Below are 6,000 nucleotides of genomic sequence, written 5' to 3'. Positions count from 1 at the left end.
TACACTAACAGTGAGGTGCCAGAGATACTAACAGCGAGGTACCAGATACACTAACAGCGAGGTACCAGATACACTAACAGTGAGGTACCAGATACACTAACAGTGAGGTACCAGATACACTAACAGCGAGGTACCAGATACACTGACAGTGAGGTACCAGATACACTAACAGTGAGGTACCAGATACACTAACAGCGAGGTACCAGATACACTAACAGTGAGGTACCAGATACACTAACAGTGAGGTACCAGGGACACTAACAGTGAGGTACCAGATACACTAACAGTGAGGTACCAGGGACACTAACAGTGAGGTACGAGGGACACTAACAATGAGGTACCAGATACACTAATAGTAAGGTACCAGATACTCTAACAGTGAGGAAACAGATACACTAACAGCGAGGTACCAGATACACTAACAGTGAGGTACCAGATACACTAACAGTGAAGTACCAAATACACTAACAGCGAGGTACCAGATACACTCACAGCGAGGTTCCAGATACACTAACAGTGAGGTACCAGATACACTAACAGTGAGGTACCAGATACACTAACATTGAGGTACCAGATACACTAACAGTGAGGTACCAGATCCACAAACAGCGAGGTACCAATGACACTAACAGTGAGGTACCAGATACACTAATAGCGAGGTACCAGTGACACAAACAGCGAGGTACCAGATACACTAACAGTGAGGTACCAGATTCACTAACAGCGAGGTACCAGATAAACTAACAGTGAGGTACCAGATACATTAACAGCAAGGTACCAGATACACTAACAGTGAGGTACCAGATACACTAACAGCGAGGTACCAGATACACTAACAGTGAGGTACCAGATACACTAACAGTGAGGTACCAGATACACTAACAGCGAGGTACCAGATACACTAACAGCGAGGTACCAGATACACTAACAGTGAGGTACCAGATACACTAACAGCGAGGTACCAGATACACTAACTGTGAGGTACCAGATACACTAACAGTGAGGTACCAGGGACACTAACAGTGAGGTACCAGATACACTAACAGTGAGGTACCAGGGACACTAACAGTGAGGTACCAGGGACACTAACAGTGAGGTACCAGATACACTAATAGTAAGGTACCAGATACACTAACAGTGAGGTACCAGATACACTAACAGTGAGGTACCAGATGCACTAACAGCGAGGTACCAGATACACTTACAGTGAGGTACCAGATACACTAACAGTGAAGTACCAGATACACTAACAGCGAGGTACCAGATACACTCACAGCGAGGTTCCAGATACACACACAGTGAGGTACCAGATACACTAAGAGTGAGGTACCAGATACACTAACATTGAGGTACCAGATACACTAACAGTGAGGTACCAGATCCACAAACAGCGAGGTACCAGTGACACTAACAGTGAGGTACAAGATACACTAACTGCGAGGTACCAGATGCACTAACTGCGAGATACCAGATACACTAACAGTGAGGTATCAGATACACTAACAGTGAGGTACCAGATACACTAACAGCGAGGTACCAGATACACTAACAGCGAGGTACCAGATACACTAACAGCGAGGTACCTGATACACTAACAGTGAGGGAACAGATACCCTAACAGCGAGGTACCATATACACTAACAGCGAGATTCCAGGGACACTAACAGCGAGGTACCAGATACACTAACAGTGAGGTACCAGATACACTAACTGCGAGGTACCAGATACACTAACAGTGAGGTATCAGATACACTAACAGCGAGGTACCAGATACACTAACAGTGATGGACCAGATACACTAACAGTGATGTACCAGATACACTAACAGCGAGGTACCAGATGCACTAACAGTGAGGTACCAGATACACTAACATTGAGGTACCAGGGACACTAACAGTGAGGTACCAGGGACACTAACAGTGAGGTACCAGATACACTAACAGTGAGGTACCAGATACACTAACAGCGAGGTACCAGATACACTAACAGCGAGGTACCAGATACACTAACAGTGAGGTACCAGATACACTAACAGTGAAGTACCAGATACACTAACAGCGAGGTACCAGATACACTAACAGCGAGGTACCAGATCCACTAACAGTGAGGTTCCAGATACACTAACAGTGAGGTACCAGATACACTAACAGTGAGGTACCAGATACACCATCAGTGAGGTACCAGATACACAAACAGCGAGGTACCAATGACACTAACAGTGAGGTACCAGATACACTAATAGCGAGGTACCAGTGACACTAACAGTGGGGTACAAGATACACTAACTGCGAGGTACCAGATACACTAACAGCGAGGTACCAGATACACTAACAGCGAGGTACCTGATACACTAACAGTGAGGGAACAGATACCCTAACAGCGAGGTACCATATACACTAACAGCGAGATTCCAGGGACACTAACAGCGAGGTACCAGATACGCTAACAGTGAGATACCAGATACATTGACAGCGAGGTACCAGATACACTAACAGTGAGGTACCAGATACACTAACAGCGAGGTACCAGATACACTAACAGCGAGGTACCAGATACACTAAGAGTGAGGTACCAGATACACTAACAGTGAGGTACCAGATACACTAACAGCGAGGTACCAGATACACTAACAGCGAGGTACCAGATACACTAACAGTGAGGTACCAGATACACTAACAGCGAGGTACCAGATACACTAACAGTGAGGTACCAGATACACTAACAGCGAGGTACCAGATACACTAACAGTGAGGTACCAGATACACTAACAGCGAGGTACCAGATACACTAACAGCGAGGTACCAGATACACTAACAGCGAGGTACCAGATACACTAACAGTGAGGTACCAGAGACACTAACAGTGAGGTGCCAGATACACTAACAGCGAGGTACCAGATACACTAACAGCGAGGTACCAGATACACTAACAGTGAGGTACCAGATACACTAACAGTGAGGTACCAGATACACTAACAGCGAGGTACCAGATACACTAACAGTGAGGTACCAGATACACTAACAGTGAGGTACCAGATACACTAACAGCGAGGTACCAGATACACTAACAGTGAGGTACCAGATACACTAACAGTGAGGTACCAGGGACAATAACAGTGAGGTACCAGATACACTAACAGTGAGGTACCAGGGACACTAACAGTGAGGTACCAGGGACACTAACAATGAGGTACCAGATACACTAATAGTAAGGTACCAGATACTCTAACAGTGAGGGAACAGATACACTAACAGCGAGGTACCAGATACACTCACAGCGAGGTTCCAGATACACTAAGAGTGAGGTACCAGATACACTAACAGTGAGGTACCAGATACACTAACAGCGAGGTACCAGATACACTAACAGCGAGGTACCAGATACACTAACAGTGAGGTACCAGATACACTAACAGGGAGGTACCAGATACACTAACAGCGAGGTACCAGATACACTAACAGCGAGGTACCAGATACACTAAGAGTGAGGTACCAGATACACTAACAGTGAGGTACCAGATACACTAACAGCGAGGTACCAGATACACTAATAGCGAGGTACCAGATACACTAACAGTGAGGTACCAGATACACTAACAGCGAGGTACCAGGGACACTAACAGCGAGGTACCAGATACACTAACAGCGAGGTACCAGATACACTAACAGTGAGGTACCAGATACACCATCAGTGAGGTACCAGATACACAAACAGCGAGGTACCAATGACACTAACAGTGAGGTACCAGATACACTAATAGCGAGGTACCAGTGACACTAACAGTGGGGTACAAGATACACTAACTGCGAGGTACCAGATACACTAACAGCGAGGTACCAGATACACTAACAGCGAGGTACCTGATACACTAACAGTGAGGGAACAGATACCCTAACAGCGAGGTACCATATACACTAACAGCGAGATTCCAGGGACACTAACAGCGAGGTACCAGATACGCTAACAGTGAGATACCAGATACATTGACAGCGAGGTACCAGATATACTAACAGTGAGGTACCAGATACACTAACAGCGAGGTACCAGATACACTAACAGCGAGGTACCAGATACACTAAGAGTGAGGTACCAGATACACTAACAGTGAGGTACCAGATACACTAACAGCGAGGTACCAGATACACTAACAGCGAGGTACCAGATACACTAACAGTGAGTTACCAGATACACTAACAGCGAGGTACCAGATACACTAACAGTGAGGTACCAGATACACTAACAGCGAGGTACCAGATACACTAACAGTGAGGTACCAGATACACTAACAGCGAGGTACCAGATACACTAACAGCGAGGTACCAGATACACTAACAGCGAGGTACCAGATACACTAACAGTGAGGTACCAGAGACACTAACAGTGAGGTGCCAGATACACTAACAGCGAGGTACCAGATACACTAACAGTGAGGTACCAGATACACTAACAGTGAGGTACCAGATACACTAACAGCGAGGTACCAGATACACTAACAGTGAGGTACCAGATACACTAACAGTGAGGTACCAGATACACTAACAGCGAGGTACCAGATACACTAACAGTGAGGTACCAGATACACTAACAGTGAGGTACCAGGGACAATAACAGTGAGGTACCAGATACACTAACAGTGAGGTACCAGGGACACTAACAGTGAGGTACCAGGGACACTAACAATGAGGTACCAGATACACTAATAGTAAGGTACCAGATACTCTAACAGTGAGGGAACAGATACACTAACAGCGAGGTACCAGATACACTCACAGCGAGGTTCCAGATACACTAAGAGTGAGGTACCAGATACACTAACAGTGAGGTACCAGATACACTAACAGCGAGGTACCAGATACACTAACAGCGAGGTACCAGATACACTAACAGTGAGGTACCAGATACACTAACAGGGAGGTACCAGATACACTAACAGCGAGGTACCAGATACACTAACAGCGAGGTACCAGATACACTAAGAGTGAGGTACCAGATACACTAACAGTGAGGTACCAGATACACTAACAGCGAGGTACCAGATACACTAATAGCGAGGTACCAGATACACTAACAGTGAGGTACCAGATACACTAACAGCGAGGTACCAGGGACACTAACAGCGAGGTACCAGATACACTAACAGCGAGGTACCAGATACACTAACAGCGAGGTACCAGATACACTAACAGTGAGGTACCAGATACACTAGCAGCGAGGTACCAGATACACTAACAGCGAGGTACCAGATACACTAACAGCGAGGTACCAGATACACTAACAGTGAGGTACCAGATACACTAACAGCGAGGTACCAGGGACACTAACAGCGAGGTACCAGATACACTAAAAGCGAGGTACCAGAAACACTAACAGCGAGGTACCAGATACACTAACAGTGAGGTACCAGATACACTAACAGCGAGGTACCAGATACACTAACAGCGAGGTACCAGATACACTAACAGCGAGGTACCAGATACACTAACAGTGAGGTGCCAGAGATACTAACAGCGAGGTACCAGATACACTAACAGCGAGGTACCAGATACACTAACAGTGAGGTACCAGATACACTAACAGTGAGGTACCAGATACACTAACAGCGAGGTACCAGATACACTAACAGTGAGGTACCAGATACACTAACAGTGAGGTACCAGATACACTAACAGCGAGGTACCAGATACACTAACAGTGAGGTACCAGATACACTAACAGTGAGGTACCAGGGACACTAACAGTGAGGTACCAGATACACTAACAGTGAGGTACCACAGACACTAACAGTGAGGTACGAGGGACACTAACAATGAGGTACCAGATACACTAATAGTAAGGTACCAGATACTCTAACAGTGAGGGAACAGATACACTAACAGCGAGGTACCAGATACACTAACAGTGAGGTACCAGATACACTAACAGTGAAGTACCAAATACACTAACAGCGAGGTACCAGATACACTCACAGCGAGGTTCCAGATACACTAACAGTGAGGTACC

The sequence above is a fragment of the Pristiophorus japonicus genome, unplaced genomic scaffold (assembly GCF_044704955.1).
Source record: "Pristiophorus japonicus isolate sPriJap1 unplaced genomic scaffold, sPriJap1.hap1 HAP1_SCAFFOLD_212, whole genome shotgun sequence".
NCBI classification, from domain to species: domain Eukaryota; kingdom Metazoa; phylum Chordata; class Chondrichthyes; family Pristiophoridae; genus Pristiophorus; species Pristiophorus japonicus.
This window is presented reverse-complemented; position numbering follows the sequence as displayed.